We start from the raw sequence: 15,333 nt of genomic DNA, 5'->3' as shown, positions 1-15,333 counted from the left end.
CCGACTCTCGTGAGATTTTGCACCCACATTGCGAATGTGGGCACAAAATCACAGCGAATAGTAGGAAAAATATCTTAATTATTTTTCCCACGAAAAGTTCAGGCAGCATGATAGAGTAGGCACATCTGATTGGGAAAGATCATTAGAATCAGCCTGAGAATGTTCGGGAGCTGGGATCTCAGGGAAGTTCAAGGACAGGAAGAGCAATAAGTCCCAGATAGATGCACCATGGTGGGGAGTGTGGTGCAGGTGGGAGTGGCAAAAGTGCTTGTGGTAGCTTCAGAGGTGGGAAGGATATAATTCAAAACTGGACCAGGATGCCTGGATATGACCCAAAATGAAAATGACTCAGCACAGACAGTGACCCAAGCTGGGAATTGAACCTGGGACCCTGGCTCTGTGAAGCAACAGTGCTAACCACTGTGCTATCAGCCACTGCCAGCCCAAAAGATGACCGAAAACTGTACTTTCATTTGGGTTAACTCTCTGTGGAGGTGTAAACATTGACAGCAGCTCACCTCAATTGTTCTGATAGCACTTGAGGGTCCTCAGGCCCTTTGCTGCAGGCCAAAACTGACTAATTTCTACCCTATAGAAATGACAGCTGAGAGCCTTCAAACTCTTTATACCAACAGGATCTACAAGGACTGACATCGACTGCTTTTTGGTTGTTGCAAAACCAATGGGCTAATCCCACCAACTGGGAAGTAGCCTTTTCCTATCCTTCAGAGCAAGAAAGTTTAAATTGCTGCATTTAGATAATGATTGAAACTTATCTTGTGTCTTAAATATTGCCAAATTCTTATTTTATCTTTTGGTTTCTGTGAGATAAAAGTTCAAGTATAATATTTGATGATCAGCATTACATGCATTTGCAGTGCAATCGATTTGTTTTCCATTCAGATCAATGAGGAAGATCCAGCCACAGAAATCTAGTGTGGGATGTCAGCGCAAATCAAGTCAATGGACAACCTGATTGTGCTCAAGATGTTCTGTTAAACTTATCATCAGTTACAGGTGATTATTCCAAGGATATATTTTGGTTTCTTTCTCAATGACCACACAGCCTCGTAAACGCAACTGTGAATAATTACTGTTTGGATTCACCCTGAGGGACAGATTTATGTTCAAAAACCATTAACAGTCCACCCCTTTAATAAGGTGCAGAAAACAGCACATCTGGAAGGTTCAAGAACAGCTCATGGGGATTCTTGGTATTCTGCTGAAAAAGGCAGAGCATTGATCTGTAATTGACCTAAATACCCAGTGAATGAGTGCAGCTGCTCTCCCCAATACAGCACTCATTCCGTGATGCCTCAAGTACAATGCAAATGGGAGTGAATCCTTTTACCGGCATAGGCCTATTTATAAAAATAAACTATCAAATTGTTCTTGGAAACCTTAGTGAATTGTTACTTTACTGATTGAAAAATGTATATTGACCAATATCATTTACAGACTAAAATCTAGGGCAGGATTCTCCGCCCCACCGCACCAGTTTTCTGGTGCAGCACTCCCCCACCGGCAAGTGGATTCTCCATCCTGCCAGCCGGCTAATGGGATTTCCCATTGTTGGCAGCCCCACGCCATCGGGAAATCCCTGGGCATGAGTGCACTGCCGGCGCAGTGGAGAATCCAGCTCCTAATGTTTCCATTTTTGCCTCAAAATGTCTGATCCTTAAGGCTTTAAAGATAATAAAATCTTCCCGACACTGTTTAGAAACATAACAATACAATTATAATGATCAATAACTGATGCTAAGTTAAACAGGCACTGTGAATTGGGTTAACTTAATAAATTATTCAAATCATGATGAGTCCCTCTGTGAAAAGGTTTGACAAAAAATGTAAAAGCATTGAAGTTTTATTTTTGCATTTTTTATGTGGCAATTTGGTGTGACACTTGAAAATATCTTTGGTGCACTGGTGCCAAAGGTGAACTATAAAACTGCTGGGAACATGGGGCCGGGCCGGAGAATCCTCGCAACCGGGCCATGCCGCCCCCGACGACGGCGCATTTGGCGCGGCGCCTGTCGTGAGCCGTTTTACGTGGCCGGGCCGCCAATTCTCGGCCCGGGATGGGCCGAGCAGCCGCTCTAAAAAGGCAGAGTCCTGCCGGCACCGTCCACACCTGATCGCAGCCGGTGGGAACTCTGCGCGCAGGTCGGGGGGCCTCCGATGGGGCCTGGACCGCAATCAGGACCCACCGATCGGCGGGCCAGCCTCTCGCTCCCCGGGCCTATTTTCTTCCGCGCCGGCCCCTGAACTCCCGCGCCATGTTGTGTAGGGGCTGGCGCATTGAGGGAGGCCATTGCACATGCGTGGATACCGCGCCGCACAGTTCGCGCCGGGATGGGAGGCTGGAACGCCGTGAACCGCTCCTGCGCCATGCTGGCTCCTTGTAGGGGCCAGAATCGGTACTCCCAGCGGCCCGTTCACGCCATCGTGAAACGCGACGGCGTTTCCGACAGCGTGGACACTCTGCTGCCGAATGGGAGAATCCCGCCCATGGTACCTGTGCACATAAATATATCGCCCAGAAATCTTGCATAATCTTTGCTTGCCACTGAAAGCATTACAAAACACAACCGATGGTAAATCTGCCTCTTGTAATTTCTAAAACAAAATACTCTGAACCAAAGCAACTACCTACTTTTAACTTTCTACCTTGACTAACTGAAAAGAGCTGCATTACTAGTTTAGAGTTTGAGGTATTCTGTACATACATTGAGTACTTGTGTGGTAGAACTCTGCCTTTCCCTACTTCTTAGCAATGCAACCAATGTAATTGTGGCTCCCCACTCTGATTCCCATTGGTAGTGCACTGTAACAGCTTTAGATCTGCTGCTCAGCATACTCTTATTTGTTTATTAAAACTGCTTCATAATTTTCTCTCTTTTCTGTATCAATGTTTTGAGATAGTTATTATGACATGCACAGTAGTAGCATACTGATATTAGGAGTGTTGGTCCTACCTCATTCATGTGTTTAAGGAAATTCCACATTTCACCATGAGTAATTTGAGATTGATAATCAAGTCTCTTATATTAATAAGCACATAAGTAAATTGCAACAACAGTAATGTTTTACCCATACACTATATGTGGCCACTTCAATAACAAGTATTTGACCTTAATAGGCTATTTTAGCAATTCCAGCAAGTGTATAGTTTCAACTCAAGGTGTTCCTTCCCTCAATCTCTCTGAAAAAAGCCTTTGGCAGGAAAATCGGCAGACATTGAAAAATAAATAGAAATAGTAGCAACACATTCATTTTAATCGCCTATACCCGACATGCCAATGACAGAGGGAGACCATCCCACCTTGCCAGGTCAGCTTTCACTCTCCCCACCAAACTAGAGATGTTGTACCTGCGGAGCCCCATTCACTCCCGGGCAACCTGCACCCCCAGGTACCTAAAGTGAGTCCCTGCCCTATGGAATGGCAGCCCCCCCCCCTCACCTCCCCACCCCTGCCCCCACACCCAGCCGAGATACCACAAAAAACTCACTCTTGTCTAGATTGTCTAGAAAGACCCAAACACTCGAAGCAGCTCCAGTATTCCCCCTATCTACACACTCGGTTCCGACACATATAACAGCAAGTCATCGGCATATAAGTAAAAACCCTATGCTCTATCCGCACCCCCCCCCCCCCCCCCCCCCAGCCCGCACTGTCCTTTCCATACCCCTGAACTTCTTAATGCGATGGCCAACGGCTCAATCACGAGTGCAAACAGTAGGGGGGGCATAGTACATCCCTGCCTAGTCCCACGGTGGAGAGAGAAGTATCTCGAGCTGATGTTGTTTGTGCGGACACTCACCCTCGGCTCCTTATATAGTAGCTTTACCCAATTCACAAACTTGGTCCAATCCCAAACGGCTCCAGAACTGCCATCAAGTACCCCCATTCTACCCGGTCAAACGCCTTCTCAACGTCCAATGCCACAACCACCTGTTTCCTTTCCCGGTGCCGGTGCCATAACGACGATCAATACCCTTCTAATGTTTGAAAAGAGCTGCCTCCCTGTCACGAACCCCGTCTGATCCACACCTATCACCTTCGGAAGGCACTCCTCCAGCCTACCCGCCAGTACCTTCGCCAATACTTTTGCGTCCACATTCAGAAGTGATATGGGCCTATACGACCCACACTCCGTCGGATCCTTATCTTTTTTTAGCAACAGGAAAATTGATGCCTGTCCCAAGGTTTGTGGCAACATCCCCTTCCCTATCGCCTCTTCAAACATCCCCACCATCAGGGGTGCCAGCTTATCCTTGAATTTTTTATAATATTCCACCATAAACCCATCCGGCCCTGCCACCTTCTCCGACTGCATCCTCCCAATCGCATCCTTTATCTCCTGCTCCACTATTGCTCCTTCTAATGTAGCCCTATCCCCCTCCTCTAGCCTTGGGTACTCCAACCCATCTAGAAATTCCTGCATCTCACGGTCTTCCCCAGGTGGCTGTGACCTGTACAACCTCTCATAAAACTCCTCAAAAAACTTGTTAATCAGATCCGGCGCCACCACCAACTTCCCTGCCCTATCCCTCACCTGCGCAATTTCTCTTGCCGCTGCTTCCCTCCAGAGCTGATCTGCTAACAGCCGTAGCTCCATGCTCGTAAACTGCACCCCTTGCTCGTCTCAGTTGGCGCACTGCCTTCCTGGTAGATAGTCGGTCAAAGCTCGCCTGTAGTTCCTTCCTCTTTTTCAGCTTTGCCGGGTCCCCATCCTCTGCATAACTCCTATCTACCTCCAACATCTCATCTATTACCCTCTGCCGCTCCAACCTCTCCTCTTTGTACACCCTGGCCTTAAACGAGATCACCTCCCCCCTCACCACTGCCTTTAGAGCCTCCCAGACGACCGCCTTCGACACCTCACCCGTACAGTTGAAACCTACATATTCCTTAATTACCTTTTCAATTTTGTCACAGAACATTTGGTTCCCCAAAAGTCCCACATCTAATTTCCACCCCGGCCTCTGTGCTACCCGCTTCTGCAGCACCATATCCACCCAATGTGGAGCATGATCTGACACTGCAATTGCCGAGTATTCCGACCCCTTAACCCCAGCCAACAAAGCCTTCCGCAACACGAAAAAGTCGATCCACGAATATACCTTATGGACTGTACTCCCGCTCCCTCGGGTGCAGAAACCTCCAAGGGTTCACCCCCCCCCCTCCCCCCATTTCCACCATTAGCCCAGCTAACGCCTTCGCCCCCCCCTGATGGGACCAGTGAGCACAGTCGTGACCTGTCCAACCTTGGCTCCTGCACCAACTTCCAGTCACCCGCCACTATCAGTTCGTATGTGTCCAAGTCGGGGAATGGCCCCAAGCACCTTCTTTGCGAATCCCACATCGTCCCAATTGGGGCCATATACACTTACCAGCGCCACTAACCTCCCCTCCAGTGCCCCTGTCACAATCACATATCTACCCCCCTGATCTGCCACCACCTTCTCGATCTGGAAGTTTACTCTTTTGCTGACCAATACCGCTCCCCCTCGAGCCCTTCTGTCAAGTCCAGAGTGAAACACCTGACTAACCCAGCCCTTTTTAAGTCTCACCTGGTGCTTCACCCTCAAGTGAGTCTCCTGCAGCATTGCTACATCGGCTTTCAAACTTTAAGATGCGCAAGCACCCTTGACCTCTTGACCAGACCTCCTAACCCCCTCACGTTCCACGTGACTACCCTAACTGGGGGTCTCTCACACCCCCCACCCTTCTTATCCACCATCATCATACCACCAGGCCCTGCCCCATACACCTGACCCGCCCCTATCCATCATTAACATCGAACCCCTTCCCCCCTCCCAAAACCCCCCCTACATTTTCTCTCGAAAAAACATCTCCCAGCATCAACGCCTCGCTCGCCTCATTTGCCCATCGAAACCTGCCAACCAGGCTCCAATGTCCATTGGCAGGTTTCACCTCACCTCCGTTCACTAGCCGACTTTAGTTAGCTAGCGCGGGTGGCTCCCCCCGTCACGCTATACCGTCCCCTCCCACCCAAGTCCCAGAGAAAGAAAAAATAAAAACAACAATCCAACCCATACAATTCAGTAAACTAAGGTATAACCGTCGCAACACAGAATGCCAATCAACCCAACCAATAACTTGAACTCTGTTACAATGTGAAGAGAAGTAAATTACAATACACGTCAGTAAAACGAAAGTGATAATATTTATACATTTTCCAGCTCCCCAATCACAGTCCACAGTCTCTCTTCCAGCTCCACTCCTCACGTCTGTCCCAAGCCTTCTGCCCTCACGAACGCTTCAACCGTCTCCGCTGTCTCGAAATAAAGTCTTGGGCATCATACATCACCCCCAGTATACCATACCAAATTGCACCCCCTTCTTGTACAGTGCCGCCTTCACTCGCCCGAACGCCGCTCGTCTTTTTGCCAACTCCACCGTCAAGTCCTGGTAGATCCGAACTCCGGCACCATCCCACTGCACCTCGCGCTTCTGCTTCGCCCAGCTTAACACCTTCTCCTTCATGCAGTACTTTTGGAAACAAATGATTACTGCTCTTGGCGGCTCATTCACTTTGGGCTTCGGCCTTAACGACCGATGAGCTCGGTCCAGTTCGTACTGAAAGGGGTTCTCACCCTCCCCCATCAGCTCCGCCAATTTCATATTGAAGTACTCTGTTGGCCTTGGACCCTCTATCCCTTTGGGCAAGCCCACAATTCTTAGATTGTGCCGCCTCGAGCAGTTCTCCAAGTCCTCAAGCTTTGTTCGGAGCCCTCTGTTGACCTCCACCGCCCTCCGCAGTTTGTCCCCCATCGAGGTGAGCTGGCCGCTGTGCTGCGACGCGGCCTCCTCCACTTCTTTCATCTTCTCGCCCAGCTCTCTCATCTCGGCCGATGTCTTTGCCACAGCTACTCTCACTGTGGCGATTGCCTCCTCCACCAATGACGTCAATGTGACCGCCATCTCCTTCCTCAAAGCCTCTATGTGCCTCGCAAACTGCTTTTCTAGCTCCACCGCCATCAACTCGGTCATCTTCTCCACCGTAAGTAGTGCGGCCCCACCATGCTCTCCGGCCTCCGCCATCTTGTCAGCACTTTTGCTCGTCTTCTCATTCAACGGCGAGCCCGCGTTTCCTCCCTTCCTCGACGCTGCTTTTCGCATCCTTTAACGGCTTATTATTTTTCCTTTTTCTCACTCTTCCTTCCTTCTTCAATCGGAAATTTCTTGAAAACTTCTTTCTCTTCTTTTTTTTGTATACCTGCAGAATTTCCCTGGGACCGGGGTTCAGTCTTCTTACCACATTCTAGGCGGGAGCCATCCGATGTGGGACTCCTCATCTACATCGCGCTCTGGCTTCAGGCCTCAGTTCGGCTCCGCCCCCGCTGCTTCCTTCAAGTTTTCAGCAGAGAGAAAAAACAGAAAAAGGTTTTCTCCTTTCCTCTCCGTGCTCTTTGAGCCCTTCGGCTTTCAGGATGCTCCTTGGGGAATAAGTCGTGATCCCCGCTCCTCCTCCACGTGCAGCCGCCCCGCCGTACCCACCGGGACCAGTCTCTCCCCTCCCTCCCTCCCTTTCAACCCTCCTGCTCCGTGAAACAGAGCTTTGATGCAATCACAGGGCGAGTGAGGCAGGGCCGACCCCGGAGAGGTTTATTCCTTCCCCAAAAATTTGCAGGGAACCCCTGAAAAAGACCGCGATATCATAGACCGGCGGGAGCTTCTTCTGCAAGTTGACCTTATAGTTGTTGGGGGAAAAAAAGACTGCTTTAATTGTACCAATGAGAAAATCATGGCATAATCTTTGAAATTACAGACACAGAAGGAAGCCATGTGTCTGTTCCTGCTCTTCAACCAGAATTCTGTCCTGCGGTCCTGTTTCCGTGTCCTTCCCTTATTTGCCATTTTGATTTTCCTTTTTATATAATTATCTAATTGTGCTTTCAGCAACACCATGGACACAAGAGAATTTTGAGATTTTCCCTGCTGTGGACAACATTTATGTCCAAAGTGATACCATAAAATCAATTGACTGGTAACGTTTTTTCTTTGTTGCTTGTGAGTTTGCAGTATCAACAAATTGCCTACCACAATTGCCATTAACAACAGGAATGTGCTTTAGGCATTCTGGTGAAGTGAAATGCATTATATTGATTCACATTATTTCTTCCTTTGTCTTAACTTGTAGCAAAACATGCACATTCTCCTCTCCATGTGAAAGAAATGTTTTCTAACTTCTGTTGTGACCCCCGCTGAGGTTAAATGCGAGGGTATCCCAAAACCCAGGAGGGTAACTTGGAACTTGATTCTTAGTGATGTATATTTCAGTTTGGTGTACTGTGAGGAATGATATGCAAACCAGGGAGGAACAATCCAGTCATTTTGTGATCAATTTATAAAGAATATTTATTAACTTAATAGAAAAATACATGACAAGAAGGACTATAACACTCGACAACAGTACACTTGACCATGCTGATTGCTATAAACACAAAGTACTACATGAAATTACCCCTTTGTTCCCAACTACCTATGTTTCCTGAACTATGAGATGCCCCCATTTTCCAAACAACATCCAATATTATATAACTCTATGAGCTAAATCCAGCAGTTGGTTACCACACACAGATTATTTGTCCACATTTGGGAAACTGTCTTCAGTTTCAGTGAAGACATAATCTTCTCCATTCAAGTTTTGTATTTTAACCAGTTGCCCTTTAGTAATAACTTTTTTTCAGGGCAGACTGTTTTCTGCAGCTCAATGTGGACCAGGCTTTTAGCCTATAAGTGCCAATTTCTTTATCTCTCCACTTTTAAGTCACCTCTTCTATGCCCCATTTTTCTCCTCTAGTCACATCGGTAAACACTTGTTTTTCCCACAGGTCTGCTAATTTGCATATCAAAACCCACCTTCAGACAGCTGCACATCAATTCCCCTTTTTTTAATCCCGGTTTCATTTTTTAATCTTAATTTTCCCCAATTCTTAACTCTTCCTCCTCCCCCCTTCAGTTACTGGTAATCCGGGGCCAGGGCCCTGTTTTACTAATTCACCAATCAGTGGAAACAATTTTAACTTCTCAAAACCTTTCAAAATTTTGAAAAACTTCTGAATTTTCTATGTTCAAAAGAAAACAAAACATTTTTAATCTTATCTTAATGACTGTAACATTTCATTTGTGGTTCAATTCTAGTAAATTTTTTCGGTGCTTCCAACATCCTTACAGTCACAGAGTCATAGCGTTTCACAGCAAAAGGCCCTTTGGCTTACCGTGGCTGCAACGGCCATCACGCCCCTATCAATTCTAATCCATTTTTCCAGAATTTAGTCCATAGCCTTGTATCCAATAGTGTTTGAAGTGCTCATCTCAATGCTTCTTTGTTGTTGTGAAGGTTCCTGCCTCTACCACCATTTCAGTTTGAGGTTCTCACCACCCTCTGGGTGAGAACGATTTCCTCAAACCCCCTCTAAATCTTCTGCCCCTTATCTTAAATCCATGCTCCCTGGTTATTAACCCCTCTACTAAGGGGAAAAGTTTCTTCCTATCTATCATATCTATGTACCTCATAATTTTGTACACCTCAACCAGGTCCTGCCTCAGTCTTCTCTGCTCTGAGGAAAGCAACCCCAGCCTAACCAGCCTCACTTAATAGCTGAAATGCTGCAGCCCAGACAACATCCTGGTGAATCTCCTGCGCACCCTTTCTAGTGCAGTGTGGTAGTCACCACTGTTTGTATATAGTACATCTTTGAGATGTAATACGGTAAGGCTCCTGTACTACAGGTACAGGGGTAGATCCCTGCCTGCTGGCTCCGCCCAATAGGCGGAGTATAAATGTGTGGGCTCACTGAGCGGCAGCCATTTCGGCAGCAGCTGTAGGAGGCAACACATCTCTGCGTAATAAAGCCTTGATTACTTTCTACTCTCGTCTCATCGTAATTGATGGTGCATCAATTTATTAAGCAGAGATTTTACAGCGATGGACCTTCGCATCAAGCCAGATCGCCTGCAGCTGCACGCTCAAGCAGACAACGCTACGTCGGCCTTCGACCACTGGCTAACTTGCTTTGAAGCCTACATCGGATCAGCGACAGAACCACCCTCAGAGGCACAGAAACTACAGATCCAGTACACACGGTTGAGTTCCGATATTTTTCCTCTTATCCGGGACACGCCTAACTACACTGAGGCCATGGTGCTTCTGAAAGAGAACTACACCCGGCCGATCAACACACTCTACGCCAGGCACCTCCTGTCCACACGGCAACAACTCTCCGGTGAGTCATTGGATGATTTCTGGCGTGCCCTGCATGCCCTGGCGAGGAACTGCGATTGCCAGGCATTTTCGGCTGTTGAACATTCCTAACTCCTAATCAGGGACGCTTTTGTTACGGGCATAGGGTCGCCGTACATCCGCCAACGCCACTTAGACCTCGCGGCGATCAAGAAACTCGCGAAATCGCTAACGGTAGCCTCCCGTAATGTACAAGCGTACGCCCCCGACCGCAGGGCGACCCCCTCATGGAGATCGTGGACCCCACCAGCGACTGCCCCCAGCCAACCCCAAGCCTGCGCCGCGCAGCAGCCAGCCAACCCGGGGGGGCCCAAGTGCTATTTCGGCGGGCAGACAAAGCACCCCCACCAGCGCTGCCCAGCGCGGAGCGCACTCTGCAAGGCCTGTGGGAAGAAAAGACACTTCGCTGTGGTGTGCCAAGCCCAGTCGATCGCCACTGTAACCAGCCCCATTGTTCCTGCACCCCACACGTGTGACCCGTGGGTGCCGCCATTTTCGTCCCCACAACCCACATGTGGCCCATGGGTGCCACCATCTTCCGCTTGCAGCCGGTGGGCACCGCCATTTTTAACAGCGCCCGCCACGTGCGCCCCGTGGGCGCCGCCATTTTGGACTGCGCCTCAGGACCCCTGCTCGTCGGGCACCTCATTGGGCCACTCATCGCCCACAGCTGCCGCCGACCAGCCCGGGACTCACCAACACCAGACAGCTCGCCTCCATCACGCTCGACCAGTCCTGGCCACACAACCTCGCAACCGCGACAATGACTGTGAAAGTCGATGGCCACAAGACACCTTGCCTTCTCGACTCTGGGAGCACAGAGAGCTTCATCCACCCCGATATGGTAAGGCGCTGCTCCCTCGCGGTACACCCCATTACCCAACAAATCTCCCTGGCCTCCGGATCCCATCCGTGGCGATCCGGGGGTACTGCACCGCCACCCTCACCTGCCAGAGCGTAGAGTTCAGCAACTTCCGGCTCTACGTCCTCACCACCCTCTGCGCAGCCTTGCTACTTGGCCTGGACTTCCAGTGCAACCTCCAAAGTCTAACTCTGAAATTTGGTGGGCCCCTACCACCCCTGACTGTATGCGGCCTCACGACCCTTGAGGTCGACCCACCTTCCCTGCTTGCGAACCTCACCCCGGAACGCAAACCCGTCGCCACCAGGAGCAGACGGTACAGTGCCCAGGGCAGGACCTTCATCAGGTCGGAGGTCCAGCGGCAGCTGCGGGAAGGCATCATCGAGGCCAGCAACAGCCCTGGAGAGCCCAAGTGGTAGTTGTAAAGACTAGGGAAAAACACAGGATGGACATTGACTACAGTCAGACCATCAATCGGTACACGCAGCTCGACGCGTACCCCCTCCCACGCACATCTGATATGGTCAATCAGATTGCACAGTACCGGGTCTTCTCTACAGTGGAAATTTGCCTACCACCAGCTCGCCATCCGCAAGGCAGACGGCCCCCTTTACCACTACCTTAGGGTTTCCTTCGGTGTCACTAATGGGGTCACGGTCTTTCAACGGGAGATGGACTGAATGGTTGACCGGTACGGACTGCGAGCCACCTTCCCGTACCTGGATAACGTCACCATCTGCGGCCACAACCAGCGGGACCACGATGCTAACCTTTCCAAATTTTGCCATACTGCCAAACTCCTGAACCTAACGTATAACAAGGAGAAGTGCGTGTTCAGCACGAACCGTTTAGCCATCCTTGGCTATGTGGTGCAAAATGGAGTTCTAGGGTCCGACCCCGATCGCATGCGCCCCCTCATGGAACTCCCCCTCCCCCACTGCCCCAAGGCCCTCAAACGATGTCTGGGGTTCTTTTCATACTACGCCCAGTGAGTCCCTTACTATGCGGACAAGGCCCGCTCATTCATTCACTCCATCGTTTTCCCCCTGATGGCCGAGGCTCACCAGGCCTTCAACCGTTTCAAGGCCGATATCGCCAAGGCCGCGATGCACGCGGTCGACGAGACCCTCCCCTTTCGAGTTGAGACCGATGCATCAGGCGTCGCTCTAGCCGCCACTCTCAACCAGGCGGGCAGACCCGTGGCATTCTTTTCCCGCACTCTCGACGCCTCCGAAATTCAGCACTCCTCCGTCGAAAAGGAGGCCCAAGCCATCATTGAAGACGTGCGGCATTGGAGGCATTACCTGGCCGGCAGGAGATTCACTCTCTTCACTGACCAACGGTCGGTTGCCTTCATGTTCAATAACACACAGCGGGGCAAGATCAAAAACGATAAAATCTTGAGGTGGAGGATCGAGCTCTCCACCTACAATTACGAGATTTTGTATCGCCCCAGTAAGCTCAACGAGCCCCCTGGTGCCCTATCCTGAGGTACATTTGCCAGCGCACAAGTGGACCGACTCCGGGCCCTACACGATGGTCTCTGTCACCCAGGGGTCACCCGGTTCTTTCACTTCATAAAGGCCCGCAACCTACCCTACTCCATTGCGGAAGTCAGGGCGGTCACCAAAGTCTGCCAGGTCTGCGCGGAGTGCAAACCGCACTTCTACCGGCCAGACCATGCACGCCTGGTGAAGGCCCCCCGTCCCTTTGAACGCCTCAGCATGGACTTCAAAGGGCTCCTCCCCTCCTCCAACCGAAACACGTACTTCCTTAACGTGGTCGATGAACACGCCAGATTCCCTTTCGCCATCCCATGCCCTGATATGACGTCTGCCACAGTCATCAAGGCCCTCAATAGCATCTTCACTCTGTTCGATTTCCCCGCTTACATCCACAGCGACCAGAGATCCTCCTTTATGTGTGATGAGATGCGTCAATTCCTGCTCGAGCAGGACAACCAGCCACAACCCCCGGGGAAACGGGCAGGTGGAGAGGGAGAATGGGACGGTCTGGAAGGCTGTCCTATTGGCCCTACGGTCTAGAAATCTCCTGGTCTCCAGCTGGCAGGAAGTGCTCCCCGACGCCCTCCACTCCATCCGATCGCTACTTTGCATGGCGACTAATGCAACCCCCCATGAACGTCTCCTTGCCTCCCCTAGGAAATCCACCTCCAGGGTTTCGCTCCCAATGTGGCTGGCAGCTCCAGGACCCGTTCTCCTCCGCAAACACGTGAGGCTCCACAAGGTGGACCCATTGGTTGAGAGGGTACAGCTACTCCGTGCAAACCCACAGTATGCCTACGTGGCGTATCCCAACGGCCGCCAAGATACAGTCTCCCTCAGGGACCTGTCACCAGCTGGGTCCCCACCCCATCCCCATCTGCCCCGGCGCCACCCATCCTCCCCCCAGCGCACCTCACCACAGCCCCCGCTCCAGTACGATCCGTCCTCCCATTGGTTACACCCAGGGATGAAGATGAGGACTACACGCTCCCGGAGTCACCACCGACCAAGCCGGCACCGGCATCGCCACCGGGACTGCGGCGCTCACAACGGAGGATCAAGGCACCCGACCGGCTGAATTTGTGAACTTTTCCAGAACTGTACACTTTTAAAATGCTCACTTACATGTAAATAGTTTTCCACCACCCCCGTTGGACTCTTTTTTAACAGGGGGCGAATGTGGTAGCTACCACTGTTTGTATATAGTACACATATGAGATGTAATACGGTAAGGCTCCTGTACTACAGGTACAGGGGTAGATCCCTGCCTGCTGGCTCCGCCCAATAGGCGGAGTATAAATGTGTGTGCTCACCGAGCGGCAGCCATTTCGGCAGCAGCTGTAGAAGGCAACACATCTCTGCATAATAAAGCCTCGATTACTCGCTACTCTCGTCTCGTCGTGATTGATAGTGCATCATGCAGTCACATCCTTCCTATAGTATGGTGACCAGAACTGCACACAGTCCTCTAACTGTGGCCTAACAAACATTTTATACAGCTCCATTGTAACCTGCCGGCTGTTGTACTCTATCCCTCAGCTAATAAAGCTAAGTATCCCAGAAGCCTTCTTAACCACCTTATCTATCTGTCCTGCTGCCTTCAGGGATCTTTGGACCTGCATCCCAAGGTCCCTCTGGTCCACTGTACTTCCTCGGTTCCAACTATTAATTGTGTATTCCCTTGCTTGGTAATCTTCCCAAAATGCATCACCTTAGACTTTTCAGGGTTAAATTTACTCAATTTTTGCTATTTTGCTCAACTGACAAGCCTGCCTATATTGTCCTGTAATTGGCTCCTGGGAACTGCATAAATTATTCATAAATTCATCCTGTGGTCTAAAGTCTTAAGCACTTTGCAAATTGGGACGGATTCTTCCACTCCACCCACCACAAGATGGCCACGGGCGGTACGCGGATCACGCAAAGGTCCATTGACCGCGAGCGGGAATTTCCGGTTGCTGGGCAGGCGTGGCCAGAGAACCCACACATTGTCTCCAAAATTAAAGTGAATATAGTTCAAAAGTTATTCATTGCAAAGTATTTTTTATTTTTAAAATAAATTTAGAGTACCCAATTACTTTTTTTTCCAATTAAGGAGCAATTTAGCCTGGCCAATCCACCTACTCTGCACATCTTTGGGTTGTGGGGATGAAACCCACGCAGACACGGGGAGAAAGTGCAAACTCCACACGGACAGTGACCCAGGGCTGGGATTTGAACCCGGGTCCTCAGCACCGTAAGCAGCAGTGTTAACCACTGGGCCACCATGATGCCCTCATTGCGAAGTATTTATGAGTAATGTGAGCAGCTTTATATAAATACCAGTCATTTCTATTTTACAGCCACAACTTATAACATCCAGAATCTTATTAAGCATACTGAAACCTTTAACAATCCACAGGGTTCATTTTTGTCTTTATTATCTGGGAATCATACACTGCCTGGCAGAAGTGCAAAGATTAAAATTAAGTGGAGGGTGGGGGTTAGTGATCATATGTCTGCACAGCTCATAAGATTCTTTTGCCTGCAGTCCACCTGCTAGTGGTTTATACCCAGGCACTGAAGACAACAATCTACTCCAGGCCTCTACACCTCCATGTCTCTCGGTTTCTATGACTATTATTACAAGGATGGCACGGTAGCACAGTGGTTAGCGTGGTTGCTTCACAGCTCCAGGGTTCCAGGTTCGAT

The sequence above is a fragment of the Scyliorhinus torazame genome, chromosome 4 (assembly GCF_047496885.1).
Source record: "Scyliorhinus torazame isolate Kashiwa2021f chromosome 4, sScyTor2.1, whole genome shotgun sequence".
Taxonomy (NCBI): Eukaryota; Metazoa; Chordata; class Chondrichthyes; order Carcharhiniformes; family Scyliorhinidae; genus Scyliorhinus; species Scyliorhinus torazame.
This window is presented reverse-complemented; position numbering follows the sequence as displayed.